Consider the following 13772-nt stretch of genomic DNA (forward strand, 5'->3'; position numbering starts at 1 on the left):
CATAATTTTTATGTTTGTTCATCTGCACATTTTGACACCACAAACTATGCATTCGTGTATATTGTTCACAGAAACAATAAATAAGTTTTTCTGCTTTCACCTCCACCTTGAATCTCGAATCCGTGAGCAACGAGGCAGGGTTGGGTTCACAGGGTTCATAGACAAACAACTGAGTTTCTCCAAGCTAAAACCTATTACTGAAGATTACTTAGTGGTACGACAGGTTTCTTTTACAAAGCTCGCTGCCAGGTGTCAGGAGCTGGCTGGAATGCATTTTCAATATATTACGTAACGATGCTTTGCTTTTTCTTGCTTATGTTGTAATAAGAAATTTTATCACACGCCTCTACGTATATCATACGTACACGCCTAAACAAATACTTCAGTTAACTAATCTCTTTACACTGTCGTGTTGAAACTGCGATTTTTGTGTGTGTGGGAGGGGGGGTTATGTATATTCGTGCATAGATATGTATCATGATGTATAAAATACGTGTGGCGTGCAAGGAAACGTGGGGTATATACTGCCGTGTAGAGCTGAGAAGCCTTTAACAATTCCTGCAGTTTGGCTGGTTAAGAAACAAACAAACTGTTTCAATATAAATTCCGTTCGCCTACATTCTAGCTCAGTCAGTTGGTCGAAAGTACAGCGTAGTTATTCATATAATCCTATATAAGGGCCATGATGTGCTGAATCTGTTGTAATTTAAAACTCTTACTCTGTTTATGAAAAGAATTAACAACCAGATTTTTTATGAGCTTGGTTGAGTCACGCAGTGGACTATCTGCTGAAAGGTCAAGCAAATTTGATGATGGGGATTCAAACCTGTGACCCTAAGATTGCCAGTCAAAATCCCCAGCCACCTGGCCCTTGATCAAAGAAAGAGTAACCAGTTCGCAAAGCATTCTTAATCCAATGACTGGATTAACTGTTACACTTTTAACACTCCAGCAGTTGAAACTGAGAGGGTATTAATGGCTTGAACTGTAGACATTTCAGTTTGGCCAGGTAATTAAAGCACTCAACTCGTAATCTGAAGGTCACGGGTTCAAATCCCTATCACACCAAACATGCTTGCCCTCTAGTCTTACCCTGCTAAATTAGGGATGGCTAGTGCAGATAGTCCTTGTGTACCTTTCCATGAAATTCAAACCAAAACTATTTCAATCTACAGTCCAGCAAACTAACCACTGTGTTTCACCTGGCTATTCCAATTATCAAAATTAATTAATGAACCTGCCTCCCAATATACACAACATGTTGTGTATTTTTAAATTTTTGTTGTTTTTACTTTTGATATTTATATTGTTGTTTCAAGGTGATTGCATGGCTTAACTTAAGGAATTGTTTGAAAGTTTAAGAGATGAATTAAGAAAACATAACTACAAGTTGAGTAGGTTGTTGATTGATTATTGAGTGCTTCATTGGTGTACTAATTACTTGTTTAAGGAGTTTATTGGTTAGTATGTCTGTTAGTCTAGTTTCATAAATGTTGAGTTTTGTGTTTCGACAAAATACTGAAAATATGAGAAGTAACACTGTTTAGGTACCAGCTGTTTTACAAAAAATTAAAATCATAATTTTAGTATCTATTAGTGAGCATTATTTAAGCTAACTTCTAAAACTAACAGTTTAAGTCTTTTGTTATCATTAAGTGGAATGTTTTTGCACTATTTTTAATGAATAATCTTAAAAGAATTCTCTTCAATACAAAATGTTGGATTTGTGGTGTCACAATTTTGGATTATTTTGATAAAAATACAATTTAATCAAGAAAAAATATCAAAATGCAGCATGTGCTTCAAGCAGGATTGAACATTTGTTGTAAATATTGACACAGTGGAAAATAATCAAGAAGAAACAGAAATTTTAAAGAAGACCACAAAGAGAAAGAGAAAGGAAGTGAAGAGAGGAATTACAAAAATTAACTATAATGTTTACAGAAGAATTATGAACAAAAATCTGTTTGATCAAGCAAGCTATAGTTAATGTACAAATGGATATGAACATGATAAAAATGAAAATACAAAATGACATTTATGAAATATAGAAGGATTATAACAACAGAGTAGAAAAAAGCCATAACAAATGTAGAGAAGTATACCAATATACAAAGTGAAACATCTACCAACAGAACTGGCAAATACTGGAGCATCCAACCAGCCAATCCTCTCTCTCCTCATCCATTCAATTATTATAATCTCAAACTGGTTTACATTTGTTACTACTCACTGTGTACCATTTCTGATTGCATTGTTTACTTCATCAAGTTATGACATTTAGTATGTTAGTTCAACAACATCATCCAACAGAGAAACCAACGTACTATGATGAAAAAGTAACATGGGAGACACATTAGACAACGTTTGAAATAATTTCTAGTGTAAATGGATGGAATGTTAATTGAAATACTATGCACTAATCCGCAGATTTAAAAAAGGATGAACTTTAACAACAGCATATAACTTTCCTACAGATAATCTTATAAACCTACCAAAAATTAGTGGACGCTTTAACAAAAATAATAGGGGTATCATGCTAGAAGAAGGAAGTCTGAAAAGGAAAGTTAGTAGAATAAATAAAACCTTGACCACACATACATAAAATAATAGAATTATTGTTAGCATACAACAAATTCATTTATGCCATAGAATATGGTGTATGTGAATTAAGATAAAGCAAAGCAGATGTACATCTTTAAAGAAAGCTGTCCATTTGTTGATGGAACATAAAAAATGCAATTTACAGATAAATAACTAAAAGAACTAACCAATAATTATGGAATCATCAAATCAAATGGTATGAAAAGATCAAATTCTTCTTATAAAAGTCTAGAAGAATTCCAAGATCAATTAGATAACTGGTTACTAATAATGAAGAAAGTAATCTATAGGGTAGTAGGTGTTTCAACTTGAATTTTTGACAAGAAATGAAAACAAACAAGTTACCCTTAATTGGACGATTGTTTACTCAGAACTGAAGAGTTAAATTACAGGATAAAAGGTGTTGTAACTTAAAAAAAAAGAAGAAGCTGATAATAAACCTAGATGACAATACCATGAATACCAGTTTAGATCAAGTATGGATTATTGAATGAATTCAGTTTATGAGGCAACATATGCATTGATAGGAAGCTTCCCAGCATGTTGATCAACACTGGTTCTACAGATATCATTATTCAATCCGATCTAGTAATGAAAACTTTACCTATATGACATGAGTTGTGAATAACTGGCATCAAAGTAAACCATATCGAGGATTGGCTTTGTATGGAAACAATAATGTGAGGTCAGACTCACTTCAAATAGTTTCAAGTCTACAAACAGGAAATCCCTACATGCAATATGATAATTACAGCACCAGAGATTCATAATGATAAAAGCTCATGATAATAAAAATAATGAACCCAAGTGCACTAGAGCATAATATGAAATGGAAAGTAGTCAAAACCAAAGATTGTTCATGGTGATTATCTTGAGAAGTACATATGTACATATATAATACTCAAACTATTAACTTAAGAAAAGACTTTAGTAGAAACAAATCAACCTTCAGTAAAATCCAAGGTTTCTGTCTAGATCACTTCTAAAATATTGTTAGTAATGAAGTCATCAGTGTATTCCCTCTACTATTTACCTAGAGATTTCATCCTATGTCCAGATAGCAGATGTTGATAAAAGAAAGAGGCCATCCCAACTTCATTAATATAAGCCATAGTAAAGATAACCACTAAAAAAAATTCAGCAACTGTACAGTTGGAGAGTACATAAGTAAAGAAAAAATATTTTTTATCAAACATTTGGCTATACTTAGTTTTGCATATTTATTTAATGATTGTAATATGAATATTCAAAAATTTTAATAATGTTAATTAAAGAGTTACTTTATTGTTAACCATAGAAATTTTACTTACATAACAGAATTATTCACAGAATTTCACAATCCAGGAAAGGAAAGTGTTGTTGTTTTTTTAAATTTAGATAATTATACTGTAGTTTTGCTAGAAGTTTTGATGTCACATAATAAGCAATACGTTTTACAGTTTAGAATATGATTTAAAAGTACAAAAATGTAGTTTAAGGGAAAATAGGTCATTGGTTTATTAATGAATCTCTTACAATGGTGAAATAGTTAATGACTTAACATATTTGTTAGTCAGTTGTTTAGTACCTCAATTTCATAAATATTGAGCTTATAGTCCTCTACATCTTAGAAAAAATAGCAATTAATTGACTACTTACATTGCTATAGGAAGCAAGTTTAGAGTGGTCAGGCCATTACCACAGCTAAAACATGCAAGACATGATGTTTACGCAGCACATTACCAGTATGCCACTTGTAGGGAGACTGGGGAACATGCTCCTCCAAAAAATGTTGAAAATGTAATGCTATGAGAATGAATCTTGAGCCATTTTACTACAAATACTGTATGTGCACAATGTAATATATTGAATTAAAAGAAGCAAGTTTTAATACACAAGTCTTTACCTATACATAACATGAAAAATGGTTATGCCATGGCCTGGCTAGCATTACTGCTTCATACAGTCCTGATTTACCATTATTTGTGAAATAAGGTTTATGATTAGTTTATGAAACCATAAAAAGTGTAAAACTTCTAGTTATAATTGAAGAAATAATATGCCTTTATTATCATAAAATGGACAGAACTTAATTAGTTTTTACCAAATAATCTGAAAGAGCATAATATGAGTACTGATTATATTAATTAGTGTCACATAAGTTAATTGATTAATCAAAATCATTATTTCCAATTATTACTGCCTTTAACTATTCCAATGATCCAAGTAAAGAAAATAAGGCTATTATCTTTATTTATTGTTAAGCATAAACTGATAATAGATTATCTGTGCTCTGCCTAATTTTAGTTTTATATAAAACTAAGTTGCTGTTTTCTTTACTTCTAATTTTTTAGCTTTGATTTAGGGAGGGGATGAGGATTTCAGGTTCAACTCCCATTGTCATGAAACTTATTCACACCATCATTGTTATAGCAAAGTTTCTGAGACTATCTGCCACTATAACTGCTGACTTGTCTTAGGACAACTGTCTGCTTGTATGCACCATGAGTTGAAGAAGATGATACTAATAAATGACTTAAATGTAATCAGTTAGTATATGCTAGTAAATACCCAACTCTAGAATATGCCCATCATCTCTCAGCATCCTGAAAGTTGAAGAAACATTGGTAGTCAATGTAGACCTGTAGACCTAATAAATAAATGTATATTTCTTTTATTAGAGCTTGTACATCTGTCAAATCACCTATCAGTTCCATTTTCACTTGATAGAATATTAGGTTAGCTCCAAATGTCTTAAGAATCACTTATAATTCACTAGTTTCATATGTTTCCCAAAATGAATCCATTTGAATAATTCTTTCTATCCAGAAAACTAACAGAAAACAGAAATGTTAATTATAACTTAGTCTCATACAGAAATTCTCAGGATTGAAATGTACAGTCAACTTAATTTTGATTTATCAAATACTCAACTAAGTGTGCAAGTCTCAAAGTTGTAATGGTCAAGTCAAAAACTAATGTCTAAAACTTTTTTGTTACAGCATGTTGAATCTACTGTTCTAGTAAACCATCATCTTTACAGGCTTACACCACGTATTCGAGTGCATAATACCTGTAGAAAATGAATAAAAAGAAATGAAGACATTCCACATAGATAGTATAATACAGTTGGAAAACTTTTACTTTTTCAAAAATAAACAATAATAGATGAAAGACAGTGTGTATTTATCATAAAGTGATGACAATGTTTCATTCCAAGGACCTTCATGTTGTTGTGTTCTAAATCTTTGGAAAAACCAAGTAAGAAAACATTTGAATGGTAATATCACAATAAATAACACAAAAAAATCCCTTTGAATCTGGAAGGCTTTATTAAGTCTCACGTTTTATACACACACAGCTGTTTTATCCACTGGTTCAACTTTCATGCCAACATTTAACATGCCTATCTGTAATCTATCCACATTCCCTCTAAATATTTCAACCTGCATGATTGAAAATATTAAATTAAAACCAAATAAAACAGTAGGTACAAAGTTTACATTTGATGTGGGGCATAAGTGGCTGTCAAGATAGATACTTTCACTCATTTATGAATTATTTGATTAAATAGAACCAAAAATATCTTTAATTTTCATTGCCAACATCATTGATTAAAACTATTTTTTCTTTAAGTGTAGTGTTAGCTCACCAATTACTCTTCTTTCAACAAAAATCCACTACTTGACAAATACCTTAGTGTCAAATCTTTGAAAAACAACAACAGATCTTTAAATAATACAACACAAGTAAGTAATTACAGTTTATTTCACATCTCAAAACTGAATCTTTCATGTTATACACCATTGATGATTAGCCTTTACGTAAGTAACATCTTATAAAAATATCTCATGACGGCTGGTATGGGCATTAACACTTTTACTAATAAAACATAGAACAACGTTTGGTTTCTGAATATATATATTCTCATAAACGTATATTTAAATACAACTATCATCACATATATATATTAGTAACTTCCATTGGCTGTCACAGGTTCACCCCCATTTTGTTATTCGAAACGAAGAAGCTTTATCTGGATAACTGCAATATTATATGCTGTCATCTGAGAGCCAAGAAAGTATACTTACTATGATATAAGGAATTAAATAAATTCTTACACAATTCATACAAACTAAGATTTTCCAGTAAATTCGTTCAACCAGGATTAACATATGTGTTGCCCTTAACGGTATAAATCAACGAATGCTAAGAACAACATAGGCTAAATATAATATTCCACAGTAAAATGAAGTCACTGCCCTATTCTATCATAAGTAACAAATTGTCACGATATTATACTATTAGACATGAATGAATCAATAAACTCGCTACCCTTGGCATGAAAGAAAAAGGTAAAATGTTATCGTCATTACAATTAACTGTATTCTGTCTTAAATGTAAATTCAATAAGTACCAGCAGCGTTGTCCTGATTTTCGATTTTTTTTAAACAACAAAAAAAAACTCTTTTCCCGTTCCATATTTCGAATGGTAAGAAATATTTTGCGAATTTATAAAATAACAACTTGGGTTTGAGTTTTGAAAATAAATATACAAACCTGCTTTAAATCAAGTCTTTCTTATTACTTCCCCCCCTCCCTTCACTGGGATAGATAAATAGACATTAAGATTATGCTGAGTTTGTCTTATATGTGTATGAGTACCCGTTCAAGAGAACAGGATTAGCCTAACTCAATTCTGAACTTCCATCCCTTTCAAATATTAAATTTTCAAACGTAAATATACATTTAATATTATGTTGAATTTGCTTTTATGTAAATTTCATATATTTTTATTAATGTAATACTGTATTTGCATTATTATATTGATGTATGAAATATATTACAAAAAATGCAATATTGTACTTTATAATGTACATAAAATTCACTTGTAGGAATGAGTGTCCCTTCTAGCGAACGGGATAAGCCCAGCTCAATTACCCACTCTCATCCCCTGTCATCCCTCAAATATTAAATTGTGAAATATAAATGTGTGTAATATTGTGTTGAACTTGCTTTTATGTGAATTTAATATATTTTTATGAATGTGATACTGTATTCACATTATGGTATTGGTGTATGAAATATAATACAAACAAAACGCAATATTGTACTAGATTATTAAAATTAAATATATATATATATATATATATATATTAGATATGGAACTACCGGAGAAAAGAAAAGTGGAATGGCTTGATTTTTAATCTCATTTTAAACAAGTATTATAGTGTAAGCCTTGCTCTCTTCACGTTGTCTGTTTTACGGTAGACAGCATAATTTTATTTTATAAGCTAGGCACAACTGCTTTTCACACACAACATTCTAATCCTGCATACATTTTGTTTTTGTGTAAAGTTAAATATATGATGTATTAGTAGATGTGTAGTTAATGATCTATAACTAAACAGGCCTATAATGCTATATTCTAATTTAAATTTTAACTCGAACTTACAAAAAATATGTCAAAACTAAGTATAATTTATTTGTGTATTGTATATTTTAATAATAAAATTACTGATTCTTCGAGTAGACTACAGACGCGTATATCACCGTCGTTTTACGACCTGCGCAGTAAAAGCGGCTGACAAATAGGCAATCAGAGATTTTGAATTTTATATATAGATTACATAATCTGTTTCACAGAAATTTTTACCACCAAGCTAATTTATATGAAATATTCTTACATGAAATTATACATACTATGACTCAAACAGTATGGCGTCGGAACCGGGAATGTTATAGCACCCTCTTTTTACATATTTGACTTATGTAGCAACTGTAAATTATATTAATTTTCTGGGGAACAAGCCCTGATTTCCCTAAATTAAGCTGCCGTTGGGAGCTCCTTATACTTTTAATCTCTCATGGTAAAATCGACATTTCTAGCCAAGCACCCGTAATCTGCAATTACACCATTGCAGTATTAGTTTCCGTTAATCTTGTGATTTTAAATTATAATAACCAAGGGATGATCACATAATGTTATACATAGGGTTCAGCATTAAACATCACTTGATAGCTCAGAAAGTAAGCAATGTCACTTCCATTCAGTCATTGATTATACATTCAAATAATTGTCCTAACTACTGATAACTCGGCCAAGATCAGAACTTCATCATTAATGTATCAGCCAGTCAGCAGAGTTGTCATGCTGCTCTACCACTGGAATGTTTTGTCTGTTTATTTATTGTTATGCCACACTTTGAGCTATTTGTTCTCTACTTGCTGCAGGAATCGACACTTATAAACCTTCATACTTAATGCTGAACCATCAGAGGGATTTTCTTTTGTCTGGTTTCTTTCAGTCAGCAAAACATATACTGCCAGCATCTTCCTTCTAATATTTACTGAACCATTAAGCTTTAGCATTGGACGTTGGACAACCTGATACTAAATCCATTAACTCCATAATGAAAACTCCATCTTGTAGCAAAGCCATATCGGGCTATCTGTTATGTTCACTGAGGAACATGTTCAAGGTTGAATGGGTAGTACCTATATTGGAGAACAAGAGAAATTATCTAGAGCTTCTGTTCGAAACATAATATTATACACAATATGCTTTAATGCCTTCCTTCTTGGTATTGTTACTATCATAATTTATCTTGGACAAGTCTTCGAATTATTATGTTGCGTATTACGATTTCAAATAGCCAGAAATTTTCATTTTAATTTATAAGTTAATTGAATATCAATATATATCAAATCTATGATTTATGTTATTTGCCAACAAGATTGATACACACAATTTCCTTTCTTAATACAAATGCATTTTAATATACAAAAAAGCCAATTTAATTTAACAGTTATTACAAATAATTATTTATATACAAAAGTTTTACAACCTCACAAACAATAATCAGTCTTCTATCTGGTCTGGAACTGAATACTTTATCGACGGCCCAGGTGCACGACGAGCGAATTAATTGTTATGTTGATAAACAGATAAACTTTACTTTGTTTGGCCTAACGCGATTTACAAGCTTACTTTTCACAGAGGAAGATAGATATTTGATGTCCTCGTAGAAATGCTAACGTCTAAAATTAATTTTCTGAAGTTGAACGGTTCATCCATAAACGTTCCTGGTCAAATATCTTTAGTTCTTCAATAAATAAGCGTTTATTACAATTATATTTTCCAAAGCTTGTACTATACTGACTGTAGCAGACCAATAGTATTAAACTTTAGGCGAGATTATGGAAAGTTCAGTAGGCAATAATGTAAAAAAAAAAAATACTTTGTTGATTCTTGCACTTGAGATTCTTTTATAAATTTAGAGAACGAGCTTGAGGTGCGCAATACACATTTAACAATATAAGTTACGTGCATTTCTAAATATATATTATACTGAAAACAAACATAGATATTAAAATAAATGTATAACAGTAAATCCTTTACAGTACACATGTATAAATCACATCACAATTCGTCATAACATTAGAAAAATAGTATCAACTAATTCACTAGTGCAAAAAGCCATGTCATTTTGTCATAAGGAGTTCAACCATATAGCAGTCTTTACAAAGAAGTATAAATGATACAGTTGGGAATGATCCAAAGCAATGTATAGTTGGAGTGAAATGAAGTTAGCCACAGTTATAAACGTGTATTTGCAAAGAATGTAGAAAACTCTTCATCATCCTCAGTTTATATTTTACATTGTGTTCATTTTATTAACCAAGAAAGAAAGGAAGAAAAGAAAGAGGAAATATTAAATATGTGTTTGTGTACCAAAGTATTGTACCTTACGAAGTCCTTGATGCTGACCCAAAACCAGTAACGTTTCCCGACAGGGTTCTTTATGCCATTGCTTTTCACTCGTTACTACAAACAACTTCAGTAGCTTCTAAGTTAGTTAGTTTGTTTCCTTATGTTTTATCATCATCTGGTGTTTATCAAAAACGTTTAGTCAGTACACTTGTGTAAATGCTTGCATAAATGCGCGTTTATCACATTCATTGTATTTTATGTTAACCATTTTATGATACTGCTAGTAAAACTGCATACATATAACTGCATTTGTTTGTACATGGCACATGACACTCATCACAAACTACTATTTCCTGAATGTGGGAGAAGAATATGTAAGTAAAATTGTGCGACTTGTTTGAGATGCAGGTTTTATGGTAATGACTACCGCCTTCTTAAACTCCTACGTGTTTAAAAAGAAGTACATGACCGGTATATTAACATATATTCGATACGCTTCTGTCTGAACCTGTCTGAATTATGTGGCTGTGAGATGAGTATGTATCACATAAACAAATACAACTTTTTTGTTATTGTTAGACTTTTGGATTCACGTATCGGTAAATAATAGAAGTATTATACACACATCTTTTAAAGCAAAATAAAAATGTTTTGGCAGACTAGATTATTTTGTTGCTTGTGTACTTCGGAAAAATGCTTTTGGCAAAATAGTAAGTCCTGTAGGTTGCGTGACGAATGTCATGTTCTTTTCGGCTCCACTTTGAAATATCTTAAAAGCATTGACACGACTTAAATGCAATGTTGCCTTTAGTTGAAATATTATCAATAAACTAATTACGATACAGTGTCAGGGTTATGAAAGTACTCACAATTCCATCATACTTAACGTGCTTAATCTGTATTTATTCCTTTCTACAATCAGTTAAGAGATAACTGACTTACTAAACTTTTAGGTTAAATATATTTTAATATGCCCCGAAGCTAAACGTTTCTTTGACGGTAATTACCTCGATCCAATTTAGCCTCAAATCAGCCCTTTTCGGATAGAAGCTACTTTTCTCAGTAGCCTAAAGACGTAACGTCATTCACAGGGCAGAAATCTTGAGATTTTCATATGAAAGAACAAAAACATTGATCTTGTTACATATGGTGCTTGGCATATTCAAGAAAACTCTCGCGTAGCTTCGAAGCTATATGAAAAATAACGAATCATGGACGCACACAAGAAACACAGAACTATTTTCAGGGGGGGGGGAGCAAAACCTGTATGTAGGGAATCAGCTGTTGCAGTGTTATGTGTGCTTTATAAAAATTACAAAATATATTTAGTTTAAACAAGATGTTAAGTTTATATCATAATACATGCAATTATTTGTGAAATCTAAAGGGGCAGCTGCCTTCTGTAACCCCTTCCTACGATAGCTAATGGAACAGAGAGGCGTGTTGATTCAAAAGAAGGAAATTCATGGTCACAAGAGAACAATTCTCAGTTATTTTGCGTGGAAGCGAATGAAATGATTATTGCATAATTATTTGTAATATGTAGTTTGGCGAGTTTGTGGAAAGCTGTTGTTTTTAAGTCAATGATTGGCGCGTATAACACATACGTTAAAAGAACACATTTAAAAAATAATCCTTTTAACCCAAAGTAATTTTTATGTTTCACGTCTTACCCACCCTCACTAGAGTTTTTCAGTGATTTCACGTCTCTATAGCTTATATTTTTCTTTTTTTATAGATATAATATTTCTCCCTTACATCCTGGATTTAATTTTATCTTAACGAGCTCACCATGCCGGGCCAAACACGAAAATATCTGAAATGTATAATACTGTTAATGAATCTGAGGTTTAAACTTAGTACAGTTATGTTACTTTCTTAGAATCACCCATTAATTTTATTCCATCTTCATTTATTTATTTTTCTTTGTGGAAATATCACATGAATATACTAAGTTCCGTCAACAAACTAATTTTCTGTTTTCAAACGGAACATCTGTGGCGTTGCATGTAAAATTAATGGGCGTTTCCTCCCTTGTACATTTTAATACATCTACATTGTTTTGCTTTGATTTAAATAAATGAACTTATTAATAAATTAGAAAAATGAAACTCTGTAAAGGAAAATCTGTCTTCTGACATATGTGTGTGAAAATATTGTATATTGACAAGTGTGTGAAGTGTTTTATGACAAAATTCCAAAATAATATTTAGTTCACGAACGGTCTACGAATCAGTTAGATGGCGATGTCGTTTTTGTGTTTGTGTGTTTTTTGTTGTTTTTTTACAGTTAAGTATACTTTAATTAAGTTAACCATTTACTATTCACTATAATAATAGTTCGCAGATAGTTTCTACACAGAATCATGTCGTTAATGGACGATGGTTTCTTGACACTTAGTCTTTCTTCACTCTCTGTTTGGTATAATAGTTTAGTTGGTTGGTACAATGGGCTGTTTGTGCTCTGCCAACCACGAATATTGAAACCCAGTTTCTAGCGTTGTAACTCCACTGTGTACAATAGTTAACGAACAAATTATGGTTGGAATACCATACTCGGGGACCCGACATGGCCAGGTGGTTAAGGCACTCGACTCGTATTTGAGGGTCGCGGGTTCGAATATCAATCGCACCAGAAATGCTCGCCCTTTCAGCCGTGGGGGTGTTATAATGTGACGGTCAATTTCACTATTCGTTGATAAAAGAGTAGCCCAAGAGTAGGCGGTGGATGGTGATGACTAGCTGTCTTCCCTCTAGTCTTACTGCAAAATTAGATAGTTCTCGTGTAGCTTTGCGCGAAATTCGAAACAAACAAACCATACTGAGGAAACCGTTTCTTTTCGCTCAAGATCTACCTTCACAAGGTTGGTGAAACCCTTTTTTAAATGTAATAGTTCATACAGCCTGCATTCAGAATCAATTAAAAAACAATGTTTCTATGAATCTACCTTCATTAGGACAGCGAACTGCTTTAAACATACTATCATGTACAAATAAAACTGTCTGATTTATAATGGGATTTGTTTTACTATCATTGTATCTTAGTGTGGGTCTGTTCTGGAGTTGTCACTAGTCCGCTTATTGACAGAGTTAGTTTAAGCAGTATTTCTAGTTACACATGGAGTTGTGTTTTGAATGCATCAACAGTCTGCCTGTTGAATGTTGATCGAAAGAGGATTTCTTAGTACATAAGGAATTATTAAGTAGTCATCGCTGATCTTTCTGTTGATAGTGTTAATCTAAGAAGGAATTCTAGGCACATATAATGGTCTGCTTGTTGACATAGTTAAAATAAGGTTTCTTAGCACACATGGAATTGTTTTGTAATCACCAGTAGTCTGCTTCTTGAGAGAGTTAGTCAAAGGAGGACTTCTAGGTACACACAGAGAAATTTATACTGATCACTAGTCTGTCTGTTAAAGTACACATGACATTTTCGATATTCCACTAATTTTTCTTCTTTAAAAGGTATTCTT

General features: G+C 32.0%; 1 long non-coding RNA gene and 1 pseudogene across 2 annotated transcripts in view; one reads left to right on the plus strand and one right to left on the minus strand.

Annotated features, from left to right (window-relative positions):
• The window catches only part of LOC143245127 (uncharacterized), a 123091-nt pseudogene that overhangs the window by 37763 nt on the left and 71556 nt on the right, over positions 1 to 13772 (plus strand). The gene's annotated exons all lie outside the window — the stretch shown is intronic.
• On the minus strand, positions 5591 to 10694 carry LOC143245765 (uncharacterized). The gene is made up of 3 exons (XR_013025694.1): positions 10332 to 10694; positions 7144 to 9081; positions 5591 to 6649 (listed from the first exon to the last, which is right to left on the minus strand). It is a non-coding gene; the product is annotated as an uncharacterized LOC143245765 (long non-coding RNA).

The sequence above is a fragment of the Tachypleus tridentatus genome, chromosome 1 (assembly GCF_004210375.1).
Source record: "Tachypleus tridentatus isolate NWPU-2018 chromosome 1, ASM421037v1, whole genome shotgun sequence".
Taxonomy (NCBI): Eukaryota; Metazoa; Arthropoda; class Merostomata; order Xiphosura; family Limulidae; genus Tachypleus; species Tachypleus tridentatus.